Source organism: Strix aluco, chromosome 3, assembly GCF_031877795.1.
Source record: "Strix aluco isolate bStrAlu1 chromosome 3, bStrAlu1.hap1, whole genome shotgun sequence".
Lineage (NCBI taxonomy): Eukaryota > Metazoa > Chordata > Aves > Strigiformes > Strigidae > Strix > Strix aluco.
The window spans coordinates 11,518,068-11,536,402 of record NC_133933.1 but is presented as its reverse complement, the minus strand read 5'-3'; the positions used below and the strand labels follow the sequence as shown (position 1 = coordinate 11,536,402).

Sequence of the window (18,335 nt, the reverse complement as noted above, 5' to 3'; positions counted from 1 at the left end):
GGTGATATTTAATAACATGCACATGAAGTTTTTCTTCCATTAAAATGCTTCAGGCAAGAATGTATTGCTTGATTAGTTTTTTGGAGAGCAGATTTTCATTCATAATGAGAACACACATCTCAGCCACTGCTATTAATGTGAACATGCTCTAAAATGAAAATACGAAGAAGACAAAGCCAGGAAGCTGTCAGGGCAGCATAAAACAGCATCGGATCTTGACAAGGTGGGCTGTCCAGTCTCATAATAGTGTTTATGTACCATGCAAGGCACATGCTTGTGTGAGAGTCACTGATATCAGCAGAGTAGTCATTCACATAGCAGTCAAATTGGATCATCCAGTGTCTTGGTGCTCCTCTCCAGTGTTTCTCTACAGTCCTTGGCTTTTAGGATGTTGTGGACAGAACTGCATGTTGCAACTTCCTGGGGACTGGATGACTGTTTCTCATCTGTTGGCTGAAGAGGTGAGTGATTTTTCCAGAGCTTACTTGGAAAGGAGGCTCATTACTGCAGTACCTTGCAGAGGGTTAGCCTTTGCTCTGCAGATTGCAGAACAATCTTGGTTGAGTGGAAGGTGAAATATAAAACAGAGCCCTCTTTCAAATGGACACTTTGTCTGGAAAATGCCAACTTCAATTTATTTTCCCTTCTTAGGGTCATCTGTGTTTCAGTATGTACGGCAGAGCCAGTGAGTCCCGCTGTTCAGCACTGTCACTCTGCTCAGTACAAAGCATGGTGGTTTGCACCCAGGCACACCACTATGCAGAGAGGAGAGCAGGTTAATGCTGCTCTGTTTGCATGTTGCCTTGGCCATATGAATGCATCAGCAGAGAGAGATAAATAACACAACAGAAACTGGCAATGAAGTGAAATTGCAGTGTCTTCTAGAAAGAGGATTGTATGAAGGGCTTGCTCTTCCCTTGTGGGTATGAGGTCAGCAGGAGAGTTAGAATGAAGGTGAAACACAAATGGCAAGGAGTAAAGGTAGTTTCTAGCAATGAAGGATGAAAATCCTCTGCCTTGTGAGCACTACAGAGGCTGAAGGGGCATCTTTTTCAGCTGATGGGTGAGCTTGTGTCCTTCCCAATCTTCACTTTGGTTCCTCTTCTCCCTCCTCAGTGAGTTCAGCCCTGAACAGCCAAGTATATCCTTCCCAGCACCACACTGAAACTAAATCCTTTGAGTGCAGTAGCTTTGAGGCACAGGGCTGAAGCTAAGATCAGCAGGCTGAGGCTTACATGACAAGTGGGTACCCAAATAAGAACAGCCAGCATATCTGTGTGAACTAGCAGAGTCTGCAGCCCGTCTGCCCTACAGAGAAATATGTGCTGGCTAATTAGAGGTACCAACTTCTAAATTGCTCTGCTGTCCTACTGGAATCTGTTCTTGGCAGTGCTCCCTTGAGATCTGAGCTCAGAGCTCTGAATCTTTGCATGGGGGAACCCAACTGCTCCCAAAGGTTCCCCTCTGATCACCTCCCAGCCTGGCTGAGAAAGAAAAAAGACACATACATCACTGCCTTGATCCCCAGCTAACAATGTGACTGTGGCCAGGCTGACAAAACATAGTAGTTGAATAGTTTTTCCTTTAAAAACATCCACAATTCTTTTTCCTCTTAGATTCTAGTATTTCTGCTGCCATATAAGTTTTGGGATCAGGTAAATTGGAAATAGAATTGTTACCAAAAAAGTAAAAATTAACTGTTGAACTTAAAAATAAATCTATGAATTACTGTTCTTTTCCCCTGTTTGCATACTTCACTACTTCTGAGTTTCCTTCTGACATGGAAATTTCTACTGTGATTGCAGCCTGGCCAGGAAAGCTAAAAGCAGGAAATACAGATGGATAACTTGTTCACAGGAGAAGAAGAAGAGGTATGTGAAGAGGTAAACCTACATAAATATCTTAAGGCTAAGACACAGCTTGGAGTTGAATTAAGCTGCAATCCCTGTGCCTAGCTTTGCTCATTCAGTCCTTTCCTGTGTTTAGTGTAGTTGACAAAGTCCCATAAATTTCATGCAAGCTACAGGATAATTGAAGTTTCTGCTGTTCATGTTTGCCATTTCTCCCAAAGTACTGGAGGTCCTAGCTCCTGTTTTCTCCCTGCTGTAACACGAACTGCTTGACAGATTAATAGCATGTATTTTTTTATCTGTCTGCTTTTATAGTGTACTGTGAAACCTGGAAGTATTTTTATTGCCTATCATTTTCTCCAGAAAATGAGTGATTATTTGTCCTTTTTTTTTTCTACCATGAGAATTCAGGCTGGTATTGACACTTCCTGGGGCAATCTCTAGATGTAAGCACCTTTCACAGCAATATCAGCTTGCTCAACTACAATTCTGGGACTTTTTTATGTAGTGAATCCTTGGGTTCACAGGCAGAAATGTCACCTTACCACGCTAAGGAGAGAAAAGCTGTTCAGTCTCTCAGCCATTTTCCAGTCTGTGATTTTCACCCAGGTCTACAAATCCAGCTTCAAGCCTGTCTTGCCCTCCAATATACTGTGACATGTGTCTGTGCATCACCCAAAATCACATACATGTGTCTGCATGAGGAAATGAACTCATTATGTAGGGGGTCTGGAAGTGTTTAAACACGTAAGGTGTTATCTCAAAAAGCAGGAGTCACAGGGAGTTTCCTCTGAGCTTTCCCCATGAACCACATATCTCCAGTTTAAAGTTTTAGGGCAGCTCATGATCTGCAAGGCTTTGTGGCAGGGGCTTCTGAACTTCATCAGGTAAAAAGATGTTCTGCTGAAGGGGAAAGAGGAGATATATGGCATAAGCAGAACCAGGTTTGGAAGAGGAGTCAATGACCCAGAGGAACATTAGCTGATATCCTTAGAGAATCTTCAGATCCTTAAGGATTGTCAGAGTTTCATCAATCCCCAACCATCTGGTGTGATTTATATCCCATTTCTCCCATTTCCAGTTCAAGGCCAGGAGCTGGCTTGCAGCACATTTTAGTCTGAGTCATGGATGAGAGTTGTACCTAGGAGAATGAGGCTCTGTCTTGTGCAGGAGAGGAGACTTCAACCTAGTTCTTGCTTGTTCAGTGTCCTCTGGGCTGGACAGGCACCCAGATCTGGGGATAACAGGACATGGAACAAAGACAAGGAGAAATACTTGCTTCCAAAGACCACCTGTTGCATTTATTACAGAGTTAAAAATTGGTGAAGAGCATTTTGTGAAACTGCAGGGAGGTATCAAGGTGTTATGCTGATTTTGTGTCTTGGAGAACAACAATCTGTGCAAGAATTGTACAGGGGTGGTTCAGTTTAGAAAAGACTAAAGAGGCATATGGTGAAAGCCTTACATTCATAAAAATCTGCTCTTTCTCTGCAGAAGGGCCATTAATTGTTCTTTGTGTCTTCTTGGACAGCACAAGATGTCAGGAACATCATGTCTGATAAAGAGAGCTAGGGTTGCCTCATGGGGATGGAGAGGCAGACCCACTTTGGCACTGGGCTAGCCAAAGGCACTGTAGGATAATTTTGGTTTCACAGAGAAAAGCACTGAATGTGCTGAAAGTTCTTCAGCATTCCATGGCTTTTGTGTTCAAGATATGGCAAGTTTTCACACCAAATTTGAAAAACTTTGTAGAAAAAAAAAAAAAAGTGAAGATAGACTGTGTACCTCAGGTCTTGTACATGTGGCTGTGCTCACCAGCTACTATGTTTTGTGGGACTTCAAAGGCACCTGGATTTTGAAGGAGGGCAATTACTTTTCTAAGGCCTGAGAAAGTGGGATATATGAGAGTGGCTGCTGAATGTGCTCTTCAAGGGATCTGTTACTCAAACCAGATTGTTGCTTAAGGCATTCTTTCCACATTATTAAAAACACTGGAGGTCAACTCAAAACCTGAATTCTGTATGTTATGTATGGCCAGGGTCAAAACAAGGCAGGTGGGACAGATCTGCTTCAAGAGCCACCATCAAGGGCACCTGGAGCAGGGTCTCTGGTAGGAGCAAGGTGCACACACACAGCCTGCATATGAAGGTCCAAGGATGTCTCGGCCAGTGCAAGGGCTTACACTGACTTCAGTGTTCACAAAATCAAATGCACGGAAAAGAAAGCAAGTGACCAGGGGAAAAGCATGACATGGAGGAGGGAACAAAGGGAGGGAACCGAAGACATGAGAAACCCCAGAAATTCAAGTAAGCTGAATACTGAGATACTAGTTTTGGCCTGGACTGTTGAAGGTTATCCACTGCTTGATTCATAGAGAATTTTTTTCCTACTCCTGTCTCAGTCTTTGATAGTTATTTGTGCTGTTAAGACATCTATTGTACAAGGAGCTGATTCAAAGCTCATGCCTCCAGTGTTCCTAGAGTCTTGAACTTCAGGACAGAAATACACACATCATATTTAATTCTTCTAGTCAAACTGACACTCTCCAGACCACTAGGATTAAAATATGGGCTTATGGTTTTCTTATGACTGGAAAATGAAAGTAAATTATCTTTATTCTCGTTTCTCCCCCCTTCCAAAAAATCATATAATTAAGTATCTGTATCTACAGATGTCCCCTCCCTATATAGACACTATATCATATAATTAGCTACATGCTCAAATAACATCTAGATATTCAAGCTTAACCCATCAACATGAATATATCAGAAAAGGGAAATGCCAAGATAAAGAAACCAGTGTTACTCTCATATTTTTAGACATATTTCTAGCTAAAAGCAATGCCACAATGATGGTCTTTTAACAGAAACATAAAGTTGTATCCAGTGGTTTCCACTCATGGAAACCCTCTCTCAGAGTTTGAGAAGTTTTCTTCTCAACAGAAAATAATGGGCTATCGCTCCTGTAGCATGGCACAAAATGTGGGAAATCCATCTTCTGCATTTCTTATGCTGTTTCCAACCTGCCACTCAGATCTCTGAAAAAAGGTACACCTCTGCTTCTCCATTTTTTGCTGAGGGATGCGAGAAGGACAGCAGTACAGCTCACAGCATCCTGAGTCAAGGAATTGGCACAGCGACAATTCAGGCATTTGGGGAACAATCAGCCCATTTGAAAAAAAAAATTACATAAATGTGTGCTGGATAAAAACACTGGGAAACAAATTACAGAGAAAAGAGAAGCTGATATAATCGTTGTAAACAAAGCCAAGTATACAATTAGAGCTACTCAAGGCTTTTATTATGAGAAAGCCAGTTAATTCAACAAAATCCCTGTTCAGCTCTTTTTAAAAACAAACCAAAAAAATTCTGTGCCAGAGAAGCAAACTTTGTAGAGGAGCTATGTTTTATCTCCAGTGAAATTTAGTAAGGGAGTAGAGAGCAAGATTTTTTTTTTTCTGGAGAGCTGTTGTCGTGAGAAATAACTGGACATCAAATATTAACATCAAACATAAGAATAAGGAATTGCAGCTATGAAACAGTCATTCTTTGAAAATGAAGCCTTCAATTTTCTTTTGTCAGGCTATCTGATCAGCTTTGCTTTTCCCCTGTGGCTGCACCATTGTTCTTCAGTATTGTGTGCCCCAACAGCACTGAAACACTCAGAGTGCCTGAAAAGCACCTTTATAATTTTGTGGCCAGAGAAATAGCAATGTGTCTGCCACAGGAACCCCACTGGTGGGTCTCATTCATGCAAGTGAGGCAAGAGCACCACAAATTCCTGGAATAAAAGCAACAGACATCCTGGACTGTGATATAACTGTTTTATAGGTAGATGGTTTTTACCTGGGTGGTTTTGCAGAGGAAAACAAAGCAGTGAGACCCAGCAGCACATACAATTTAGGATGTAGGGAGATGGGAATATACGCTGTATGGGGCGCTTAAGTCTGGTGTTTGCAATACCTGACTCCAAGCAGGACAGACATATTCATCTCCTATTAGCAAGAATTATCCTAAATAGGGCCAGGTGCATCAAGTTCATAGGTCGGGAGAGATGGGCTAATGCTGGCAGCACTGCCGACGCGTGATGGATGAGGTGCTGTGGTGCCCATGCTGTGGTGAGAGAGGCAGCAAGGGAGTGCACACCTTTTACCATTTCAGCACAAGCGGTGTGAGCCTGGGGAGCACCAGCAGTGCACTGCAACACTGCTCCAAACACGTGGCTGGTCCCAAATACATTGCAGGATGCCAGAAAATCCCCAAGGATTGAAGTGTCTTCGTCATCAGTTCTGCTGTCCAGGGGTGAAACCTATCGCTGTAAGTCATTGGGAGCAGCTCTCCAGATTACCTTTCACACGAAGAGGGTAGTCACTGCCTAGGATGTGGGGCACATTATGGAATGCAAGAAAAGACACTTTTGGAATTGCATGCGACTTACTATGGGATGCTTAGGGGAGGAAAACGAAGGGAGAAAAGGAGAGGGCAGTTTAGGTGATTTGGGGAGGAACAAGAATGGGAAAATAGAGGGGTAAGGGGATAGAAGGGCCAGTCACTTGTAAACAGTTTGCTGGTCAGTACACTTGTCTGGCTGTGCTCTGCAACCAGTTGCTGCTGTCTGTCCTATCTTCTTATAAACTTGCTTTCTAACTCTTTCCTAGGTGATGGACTCTGTTTTCTGTGCGCACATGTGTGTATGGGGGTGCGAGTGCAGCAGTTGAAGTTGACCGTGGGTCGGCGTGTGACTGGCGTGAGTGTGGGTGTGCAAGGGTGTGATCGCTAGCTGGGGCCAAGCCAGACCAGCCAGTAAGCAGGTGACATGGCCTGGGAGCAAGGGATGGGGGCCGTCTTTGAGGGTCAGCTCTGGGTGTGAAAGCACCAGTGTGTCTCTAGGGGCAAGAGCACAGTGGGGTTGGTCGTGGGATCAAGGGTGTCCTGACCAGCTGCATGTGCATGATGGTCTGTACCAGCAGCTGGAACAGGGCTGCAGCCTCAGGGGCTCATATGGTCCCAGCAACTGGGGAGACTTGGATCTAGGGACAGCTACTGGGCAGACCAGGTGTCTGAGCTCAGATACTGGAGGGATCCACCTGGTATATTTGCATGTATGTTCTCATTAAGGGACCTTCATTCTGCTCAGCTAGAGAAGGGATTGAGATGAGGCTGCTGGTGCTCTTTGTGTTGATGTGAATGTCTGTTTGTAATCTCTGTGGCTGGCCATGTAAATAAATATATATGTGATATATAAATGTGCTCTGTGTGCATGTGCCTACTGGGAAAACTTTTTTAGGCTCACTGTTGTTTGGACCTTGGGTCATGGAGCTGCAGCAGCCTTGCATCTCTCAGGCTATTGAATTCAGCATGCTGTATTTTCCTTGAGCAGTACCAAGATTTTATCTTGGCTGGGGAATCTCTAAAAACTATTGTGTTACATTTGTGCGTGTGGCATGGTTTTGGTAGTGGGGAAGGGGCTACAGAGGTGGCCCCTCTGAGAAACTTCTCGAAGCTTCCCCAGCTCTAAGTCAGACCCACCTCTGGTCAAGGCTGAGTCAATTAGTGACAGTGTCTGTGCCTCAGTGATAATGTATCTAAGAAGGGGAACCTGAGAGGAGGAGTTGTAATTGTGAGGAAGGAAAACATCTGTGAAAATGACGAGTGGAAGGAAGGAGAGAAAGGGGGGGGAAGTGTGCCAGAGAAGAGAGCACCCTCCTGCAGCCCGTGGTGAGAGGGCAGACTGTGCCCTTGCACCCATGGATGTCACTGGTGGAGCAGATGCTGACCTGCAGCTCATGGAAAACCCCACGCCGGAGCAGGTGGCTGCACTCGAAGAAGGTCAGGACTTTATGGGAAGAAGCCCCCACTATTGTAGTTTGGTGCTGAGAGGACTGCAACACGTGGGGGTGACCCATGCTGCAGCAGCTTGGGAAGCACTGTGGCCTGTGGGAAGGACTCACATCAGAGAAAGTTCATGGAGAACTGTCTCCTGTGAGAGGGACCCTATGCTGAAGCAGGGGAAGAATGCAAGGAGTTCCCCCCCACCTTGAGGAGGAAGAAGCGGTGAGACTGACTGTGTCCCCCATCCCCTGCCCCCTGCATTGCTGGGGGGAAGGAGGTAGAGAAATCAAGAGCAAAGCTGAGCCCTGGAAGAAGTGAGGGTGGAGAGAAGGTGTTTTTTAGAATGTGGTAATGCTTCTCACTGTCCCGCTCTGTCTGTTAAGTGTTGCTGTTGTTACTGTCTGAATCAAATTTATGTTATTTTTCTTCCACTAACAAGTCTGTCTTTTGCCTGTGACCATTAATGGGTGAATCATCCCTCCCTGGCCTTATCTCAATTCCTGAACCTTTTGCTTCATTTTCTCCTTCCCAGCTCTGGTGGGGAAGGGGGCAGTGAGCAGCTGCATGGTGCTCAGTTGTCCTCTGGGCTCAAACCACAGCAACTATGTAGTCCCTGCTGAACTTGCCTGAGCTGTTCCTTGAACTCAGCCCTATTTCTTGGGCTAACATGGAGGCAGGTTAACCAAGTAGACAGTTTTTAGAGCTGGTTGAGGTGCTTCAGAGAGGATCACAAGTTTACTCCCTCTTCTCAATTGGTAGATCCATCTTCCTTTCATGCAAGATACTCTAGGAAGCTGTTGGATTGCTCATGATTTGAACTTTATGGAAAGTTGAGCAAAGTGTGCTTTGGCTCACAGCCAGCAATAATCAGGGCAGGAGTTTGTAGAGACTCTGAACTTCAATTTGAAAAGTAGAAAAAAAAAAAAGAAATTAAACATGAATGGAGTTCTGTGGCTTACTGAGCAACAGCAAAATTTCTGACACTTCTTGTCATCTGGGTAATGAGAAGGACATTTATACAACAGGAATGCTGTCATAGGGTGAGTTTCCTTCATGGTCTGTCTAAACAAAACCAGATGTTTAAGGAAAAGAAACCTTTTTACAATTAGTGCTGGTTAAGAACTTTTGGATGGTGTGTTTACTGCCTATATATCTGTAGTTCATCAAAACTGAAATTTTGTGTGAACATGCCCTGTACATCCCAGACCAGCTAAAAACGTTGAAGTTTTCAGCTCCCTGCCAGACTTTGCTGGCACCTACACTCTCAGGTTACAATTTTGCCACCGGCAACACAGAGCTGATGCTTTCCTGAGGGCCTCAGAGAAAATATAACAAATGTTTTGCCTTCTCCGATGTCAACTCACTGTCCTGATGACCAGAAATGTCCCTAAAGCCAGCTTTTCTTAAACCTTGCCACTTCTGGGAGCAGTAGAGCAGAAAAAAGGGGAAGCAAAAAACCCTAGTAGAGAAAAGAAAGAGTGCAAAAAACCCCAAATAGATTTCCTGCTCTCCTCTGGGAGAGAGCAGACATCCTGACAAATGGATAGGGTCATCCTTTATGTATTGTGTGTTTTGCTTGTAGCTTGTCTTTGACATACGATTTACCATTAAATATCTGCCTTCTGTCCTTGAAAAGCACTCTGTATTTCAAAAGGAACAAAAACATCCTGCTGAGGTAATATTCTAGGCTATTCAGTGCAGCCAGCTGTCTTGCTGAACTGTATCTCTTAGGACCTTTTGAGGCGGGGTTGTCTTAATTGTGAGCCACTCTGTGGTATATGCAGCTGCCTGAATTGGATACCTCTCAAGGAGGAAAGATGATGAGCTGCTGCTGGGAAAGATGTTTTTTTGGAGGCCACAGCACTGTGTTTCCTCTTCACTGTCTCTACACAAGTACAGTCCCAGCAGCTCTGAGGGCTGTTGGGCCTTAAAAGCATTGTGAGCTCTTGGGAAACGGAACAAGAAAACACCTCTGAAAAGCTCTTGGGGACATCAATTCTAAGCCTTTGTCTGGGTAGCAGGTCAAATGTCACTTTGGTATGTTACTATTACTTCTTTCACTCATCTGGAAGAAAAAACACGAGCAATTTAACCTCGGTTTTTCTATAGGTCCCATGGCTGCAGCCTGTGTAGAGGAAGCTCTGCTATATTAATAAATAAATGTCATCTCTTCAGAGGTAGCTGAACAGCCCCACAACACTATCACAGGTGTCACATAAATGCTGCAATACAACATATGGTTTTCAGTTGATCTTACCAATGTTTAACTTGGTCTTTCCCACCTTGTTACTTTGGTTTGATTAATTTATGGGTAAGGTTATTAATTTTCATAAAGTTTCACTTGCAAAGATTTTCAGTGACAGGGTGAAACTGCCTTGTCTGTATAGTCTATGCATCCGTCAGGACATTCTGCCACCATTTACTGGCCTGAATTCCTGTGAAAATCTGGCTTATGCTTAACTTCTTCCTTGAACACTGAGCATTTCTTCCTAAACTTCTTCCCGGACCTCCCACTCTCCCTTACTTGCAGTAGTCTGTGAAAGACTCCTGAATAATTCAATAGTACAAAGCAACTGTCGGTACCTTTGGCCCAGCACTGTCCAAAGAAGAGCCATGCAGTATCAGAGGCTTCACCACATCCTCACCCGTCCCTTCAGGGACACATAAAACTGACCATTTCTTTCTCCATAAAAAGACCTCCAACTTCTATTAAGTGTAGCTATGTTCTGTATGAAGCAAGCCGTTAACTCCCAATAATCTCAGGCAGCAGCCACTTTCCCACACTTGCCAAGCTGATGCCAGAGTTTGCAGTCAGCAGAGGCAGCCCTGTGTATTGACATTAACTATACATCCCTGTCCATCTTAGATATATGCTTATATGTTGTATTGGGTTTGTGTGGTGGGGTTTTCAGTAGCGGGGGAGGGGGCTACAGCAGTGGCCCCCTGTGAGAAGCTTCTCAAAGCTCCCCTGGCTCCAAGCCAGACCCACCTCTGGCCAAGGCCAAGCCAATTAGCAACAGTGGCTGTGCCTCTGCGATAACATATTTAAGAAGGGAAATCTGGGAGGAGGAGTTGGAGTTGTGAGGAGGAGTTGTAAGGAGGACACCTATGCCAACACCAAGGTCAGTGGAAGAAAGGAGGTGAAAGAAGGGGGGGATGTGTGCTGGAGCAGAGACCTCACCCTGTATCCCGTGGTGAGATGGCAGGGCTGCCTCTCTCCCACCCATGGAGGTCACTGGTGGAGCAGATGCTGACCTGCATCCTGTGGAAGACCCCATGCTGGAGCAGATGGCTGCATCCAAAGAAGGTCAGGACTTTATGGGAAGAAGCCCCCACTATTGTAGTTTGGTGCTGGAAGGACTGCAGCACATGGGACAGACCCATGCTGGAGGATCTCGGGAAGAATGCATCCCATGGGAAGAACTCACGTCAGAGAAAGTTCGTGGAGGACTGCCTCCTGTGAGAGGGACACCACGCTGGAGTAGGGGAGAAGGCGAGGAGTCCTCCCACTGAGGAGGAAGGAGCGGCGGACTGACTGCACGCCCCCATCCCCTCTCCCCCTGCATCACTGGAGGGGAGGAGGTAGAGAGATCGGGAACAAACTGAGCCCGGGAATAAGGGAGGGGTGGGGAGAAGGTGTTTTTAAGATGTGATAATGTTTCTCACTGTCCCACTCTGTCTGTTAAGTGTTGGTTTTGTTAGTGTTTGAAATAGTGATGTTCTTTTTTCTTCTCCTAACGTATCTGTGTTTTGCCAATGACTGTAATGGGTGAGTCATCCCTCCCTGTCCTTATCTCAATTCCCAAGCTGTTTGCTTTATTTTCTCTTTCTCATTCCTGAGGGGGAAGGAGTGAGTGAACAGCTGCATGATGCTCAGTTGCCCTCTGGGCTCAAACCACAACACAAGTGCATATGCATACCCTGTTGATGAACATGTTTCCCTCTAAAACTCACTTTCCTCATTAAAAAATGCTCAGAGGACACCTCCTTCTTATAGAACATTGAAAACTACTGGTGGGTGTACCATTAACTTATCAGTGGAAGTTTTATACAACAGTTCTGGCTCTGTTTTCATGCCAGCCTTACAGAGTTGCTGCGGTAAGGTGGGGCTCTGCACCACATCTTCTTTCCAAAACATTTCCAGAAAAATGCCCTTTGCCAACAACCAAAAAGGCTGACTCCAGCTACCCCAGTGTAGGTCTTCCTTTGAGCATGGGCAGATTTCAACATGATGGTGCTAGAAGCTAAGCTTCTGATAGGATTTGTACGTACGCTCCCTGTGCTGTGCAGTGAAGTTGTGGATGGCTGCAGAAGTGCCCTGGCAAATACGCCCTCACTGTGAAACAACTCATGGGGAAAACCAATCCCAACCTGCTGCGCTGAGCACAATGGGCTTCTTCCAGTACAGCCCTTCATGTGAACCCTGCCTGGAGTCTTGCTTTGCCACTGGTCCTTGTTTACTTATCTTGCAGGACAGCAGTTGATAACAGCACGCACACACACGTATAGATATATATTCACATATACACACATTCACATGCAGAGCACATCACTGGGAATGATGCTACTTTATGTGTCTCCCTAAATCATTTACAAGCTCTTTAAAATGAGGGGATTCCTGCTCCAGTATACAGCATCATCTTCTAGCACTACTACAGAAATAATGTAGACGCTGTTAATTATCAGCCAAGGGAAGGGTTTATACATTAAAAACAATTCTTTAAGAGAGCTCTGTATCTCCCGGATCTTATCTTTCCTGTAAGAATGACAAAATGCTTTGCAGGACAGGAAGGGAAATTCCCACATACACTTCTCCTGAATCCACAAGATGAATTTTAATCTTTTATTTGTTGGTGATCCCTAAAACCATGGATTTTACTGTGCTGAACTCAGACTTCTTCTAGCTTCTCTTCTGACTTTTATTTCTGCCCTGAAATTCAGATTGTCTAGCTAATGAGCTTAAGCATGGCTGTCAGGAGAGTAGCTGTAGTGCAAAAGAGAGAAAAAGCTCCAGTTTGCTTCTGGAACAGACTTTTCTGTCTATGGTAGAGAAGAAGATGCTCTGGTTTATAGCAAATGAGCCTTTCCAAATGAATTTGGCTGGGCATGCAATGGCATCTTCCTGTCACTGAAAAATAAATTCCCCCTGAAAAATTCCCTTTTGATAAACAACTCTCAGAGTGACTTTGTTAGGTCAGAATTTAAACAAGAAGTCTCCTGTCTGTAGCAGGCCAAAGTCAGGGAAAAATAGTGATGGTTCTCTCAGCTATACGCAGCTGGGTTTTTGTCATCCTGGATCTCCTGTCTTCACAGCATGGTATGGTCCCAAAGCCAGATGCTCTGAGCATGCTTCATGGGCAGATGCTGCTGCTGCTCTGGTTAACTGATCAGGAGGCAAAGAAAAGCTCTGTTGTGAGCAAATAGTTAGAGCTGGGTGTCTGGCGAGCTAAGCACAGCCCCTGGAAGAGCTGCCTTCTTGGCGTCAGAGCAGATATCCTTTTCAAAGATATGTTCCAGTTTCACTAGCCTGGGCCACCGCTTGTCTGCTCCATGGGGAGGGGACGTCCCCTCTGCTCTGAGCAGGCTGGGTGAAATGCCGTGCTCTGTTTGATACAGGATGACAGGGCTTTGCAAGCCACGGCAGGACTTTTGGGCCATCAGCTGAGGAGTCCCAGGTCTGGAAACAGAGCAGGAACCTCCCTGAGGACCAAGAGCCACTCAGGCTAGTGCAGAGAGACATGGATTTTCTCTCTGCCCATGGGTGATGCAGCCTGGCCAAGCAGCAATAACATTTACCTACCTGTAGTGTATAATGTGCTACAGACATGAACAGTGTCTGTGAAGCCCAAGTGGGCAGGCAAGCTTAAACCTACCTGACACCCCATTAGGGACTTTTCTTTTGGCATCTTGATATCTTTTAAAATCTGATATTCCACAGCCATTGGATGTGCAGGTGTTGCTCCTGAGTGGCTGGTGCAGAACATGAGCCAAGTGCAGATTTCCCCCTGGACACTACTGACATCCTTGCTGCCATTCCTTGTTTCACAGGCTGGTGAGGGCTTCCTAAGTTGTGACCTGCTTGCAGACATCCCAGATATGTTAACTGCCATTACAGTTTTATTCTCAGCCCACTGAGCCTATCAAAGAATAGAAACACACCTTTCCAGAATTTCTACCCTTGGAATTAGCAGAATTTTTTTTCTTTTGGATATATCTGTGCAAATTTGGCAGGGTCAGGAGACTCTTGTCCCAGCCTGAGAGTCATGAGGACAGCCTATTTGTCTACTCCTATGATTTCTGGAGGAACAGGACACCAACATGATCAAGATGCTTCTGTCCTAGACCAAGGGGATCCTTCCCAGAGCCCGAATCTGTGGATAAGTGAAGCTCTCTCAGCTTTGAATTGGAACCTGTTGAAAGCCCACCAGTCTCAAAAGGCCTGCTCCACTGTCTTGGTCTCACAGAGGTCCAACTGTTGGCTAGATCAAATGTTCAACATAGCCCTAATCCACAAATCAAGTTGTTCTTTCCCTCCATTTCCCAGTAATTTCCCAAAATGTATCTTCCCAATATATTGTTTGCTACCAACTCACCTATAATATACGCTCCATTTCCCTTTAGAATGGAGGCCCATTCACACTCTGTGGCACTGCTGAAAGGTTTCCCAAAGAAGGTGGTACTGCTGTCGTCTTCTTTTTCCAGACTACACGTCTATAGCAGCACCTTGTAAACTCTTGCTCCATCCTATAATCTGTTTCAGCCTTTTCCAAGTGATGGGTATTGTCTTAGTGTTTCTGCAGCCAATAAACCTTGGGGTGGGAGCTGTGAACACACAGGTACCCTTACACAGAGCTCTTCAAGTTTTATTTCATCCAGATCTCTTTTGTTTCCAGAATTTGCCCTTTCAATCCCATCCATCCATTTAAAAGCATCATTTGGCTGTGCAAGGCTTCCTCTGCTTGGCAAATGAAAACTTTTGTCAAAAATTATTTATGAGTCTGTTTTTTTCCTCAATCCCCTTTGTTCCATCCTAATCAACATTACCTGTTTTGTTCCATTGTTATGTGTACTACTCAATTTTGTGTGCTGTTGCTATCCCTTCCTTCCCGAATGTTCATGAATGTGATGAGGTGTTTCCAAACCAATTTCAGAAATAAAGCTCAATTGTCATCTTTTTGACAGTCAGTGATACCTTCCGACTACTTAGGGAGGGCAACTGAGCCAACCATGAGAAGCAAATTTCAGGGAGAGGGACAGGAGAAGGCAGGCAGGCAGGCAGGCAGGCAGGCAGGCAGGCAGGCAGAAAGAAAGAAAGAAAGAAAGAAAGAAAGAAAGAAAGAAAGAAAGAAAGAAAGAAAGAAAGAAAGAGAAAGAAAAAGAGGGAGAGAGTCTGCAATCCCACAGTGAGACAGAGAATCTGAGTCTATGGAAACTGGGTGAATTATTGATGAAATAATAAAACTTTTAAGGGATTTATATGCTAATTAATAATAGAGTTAATTTTTATTAAATGGCAAACTCTCAGCTTATGCCATCCAGCACCGCCATGCTGAAAGCAGCTCTGCTTTCTCCTGCTCCAGGCTATGCTAAAGGCTCGCAGGGATTATCCCCAGAATTCACACACAGGTGCTTTCAGATTCCTTCCACATCTCTTTTCTTATCTGTACATTAATCTCAGCAGAAAAGAAAGTGAAGTCAGGAAACTGTAGTATATTGCCCCAGTGTGAAAAGTCTTAGCTACATGACTACATGCAGTTCAAAAAGAAAATAGTTGAGAGAATGAAAAATTGGGTTTGCCTTCACTTTTAAAACCTGGGGGCTGCAGAGGCTTACAGATATGGGAAGCATCTTGCAATGTGAGTCTGATCAACTCACAGAAGAGAGTTCAAGAAATTAGCATTTTTTGGTTTTGAGGTGGATTACTAAATATTGCAGTGACTTTCTTAGGAACGAGGAAGGTCTCCATCACTTGAAATCTTGGATCAGACCTCTTCTGAAGTGACATGCTTCAATTCAGCAAGAAGTTGTCAGATTCAGTCATATAGTCTTTAGATGGAAAGGAAGAAATTAATTCTTCCTGTTCTCTGATCAGACTGGAAGGTTATCGCAACCCCATGCTATTTTCTTTCCTGTGAGCTGTTGATTAACATGTTGAAGATATTCTAGGATTCTAGCTTTTAGAATCATAGGAAGAGCTTGTTGAAGAGATCAATTTTTATATGGAAAGGAAATATATTCTCTCAGACTAGCTAATGTTATCAGAAGAAACAGACCCAGTTTGGGGTGCACAAACTCTTCTTCAGAACTGAAAAGTAAAGTAGTAACTTTCAAGAGGAGTTCAGTTTGGGAGTATCTGTTCTGAGGGTACAGGGTGTGACATTTTCTCTAGTGCTGAAGGTGCTTTCACCTGCCTCCAGATTGTTTGCAGGCAAGGAGTTTCCCAAGAGTAGTTGTACAGACACAACCAAAGAAAGAGTAAATTACAGGATGGGAAAGGAACGTGCGAGTTGGGTCAGGCTAAAAACTGGTTCACACTGACTTGGCCATCAAAGAAATAAATTGTAAATTAAACTGAATTCTGATCATTGCTTAGATGATTTGAGAAAAATGGTGTGTGGTGACGTTAGCTGGCTGCCAGGTGCCCACCAAGCTGCTCTATCACTCCCCCTCCTCAACAGGACAGGAGGAGAAAATAGGACAGGGATGAAAAGCTCCTGGGTTGAGATAAGGACAGGGAGATCACTTACTAATTACCATCACAGGCAAAACAGACTCAACTTGGGGAAAACTAATTTAGTTTATTGCCAGTTAAGCAGAGCAAGATAATAAGAAACAAGAACAAATCTAAAAACACCTTCCCCCCACCTCTCCCTTCTTCCTGGGCTCAACTTCACTCCTGAATTCTCTACCTCCTCCTCTTGTGTGGCACAGGGTGATGGGGAGTGGGTGTTGCGGGCAGTTCACAACACCTGGTCTCTGCCACTCCTTCCTCCTCACACTCTTCCCTTGCTTCAGCATGGGGTCTCCTGATCTAGTGTGTAACCCATGGGATACAGTCCTTCATGACTTTCTCCAACGTGGGTCCTTCCCACAGGCTGCAGTTCTTCATGAACTGCTCCAGCATGGGTTGCTCCAGCATGGGTCCTTCCCACGGGGTGCAGTCCTTCAGGAACAGACTGCTCCAGCATAGGTCCCCAGCGGGGTCACAGGTCCTGCCAGAAAACCTGCTCCTGTGTGGGCTTCTCTCCATGGGCCGTGGTTCCTGCCAGAAGCCTGCTCCAGTTTGGGCTCTCCACAGGTCACAGCTTCCTTCAGGGCACATCCACCCGCTCCAGTGTGGGGTCTGCCAAGGGCTGCAGGTGGAGATCTGCTCCACCGTGGACCTCCATTGGCTGCAGGGGAAAAACCTGCCTCACCATGGTCATCTCCATAGGCTGCAGGGAAATCTCTGCTCCAGCGTCTTGGAGCACCTCCTCCTCCTCCTTCTTCACTGACCTTGGTGTCTGCAGGGCTGTTTCTCTCACATTTTCTCACTCCTCTCTCCTAACTGCTGTTGCTCAGCATTTGTTACCCTTTCTTAGATATGTTATCACAGAGGTGCTGCCACCGTTGCTGATAGGCTCAGCTTTGGCCAGCTGTGGGTCCATCCTGGAGCTGGCTGGAAGTGGCTCCAACATGGGGGCAGCTTCTGGCATCTGCTCACAAAAGCCACCCCTGCATCCCTCCCACTACCAAAACTTTGCCACGTGATACCCAATACATGGTGTTAGACAGTTTTGGAGAAAGTGATACAAATGTTATTTGTTGAATAGAACAAGAGACAGTTATTCACAGAGTTACAGACTCACCGAAATACTGGTCAGAGGGGATCTGCTAGGAGCAGGGTTCTCACCAAGTGCTAGATCAGGGCAGCTGTGGTTTTACCTATGTGAGTTTTGAAACCCTCCAAAGATGGTGATCCCCCGTCTTGCCAATGACTGGGGATCATCCAGGGAAAAAGTTTTTCCAATGCCCAACCTGAACATCCCAAGCTGCAACTGTGGCCATTGCCTCTGTTACACCACCTGAGCCTGCTGAGGGGAGTTTGGCTGTTATCTTGGTAATTACCACCCAAGCTGTAGGCTGGGATTAGATGTCCCTTTGGCTTCTGCTTTTCCAGATTAATCCATTCCATTGCCCTCCACCTCTCCTTGTATTTCACGTATGCCAGATCTGGATCATTTTGGTAGGGACCAAATGGACCAGCAGTCTGTGGAGATGGTGTGTGTCATAAATCCAGTACCACTTTTGCAAGCCTGATTTTACAGATGCAGTAACCAGCAGAAAATTTCAAAGGTCTACCTCAGTACTGTACTGTTGTTCTGACCAGGGTCAGTATCCCATTGTCAAGCATTGGGTTCATGGTGCATATGCAAGGTGACAGAGGCCCAGCACCAAGCTGTGAGAGCCAGGTACAGACAGATGTGGAGCAGCCCTTCAGGCCACATGTGCACCAAGAGAGTCATTGCAATATGCTGTGGGAAACAGTGTTCCATGCTGTGAAGTTGGGTATAAAAACCTGGACCTAGTGGAACTGGTTCTTCTAGATCATGGGATTACAGCAATTGGAGAAGTGCAAGTGGCATCACGCTTTCGAACAAGGGCGTCTGGGATT

The 18,335-nt window shown here is 45.2% G+C and overlaps 1 long non-coding RNA gene across 1 annotated transcript in view; it reads left to right on the top strand.

Annotated features, from left to right (window-relative positions):
- The first annotated feature begins 336 nt into the window (after positions 1-336).
- LOC141921672 (uncharacterized) overlaps positions 337-18,335 on the top strand; it is a 38,018-nt gene continuing 20,019 nt past the window's right edge. Inside the window, exons 1-2 of the long non-coding RNA XR_012622732.1 lie at positions 337-461; positions 1,806-1,871. This is a non-coding gene — a long non-coding RNA (uncharacterized LOC141921672). The remainder of the gene's footprint in view (positions 462-1,805; positions 1,872-18,335) is intronic.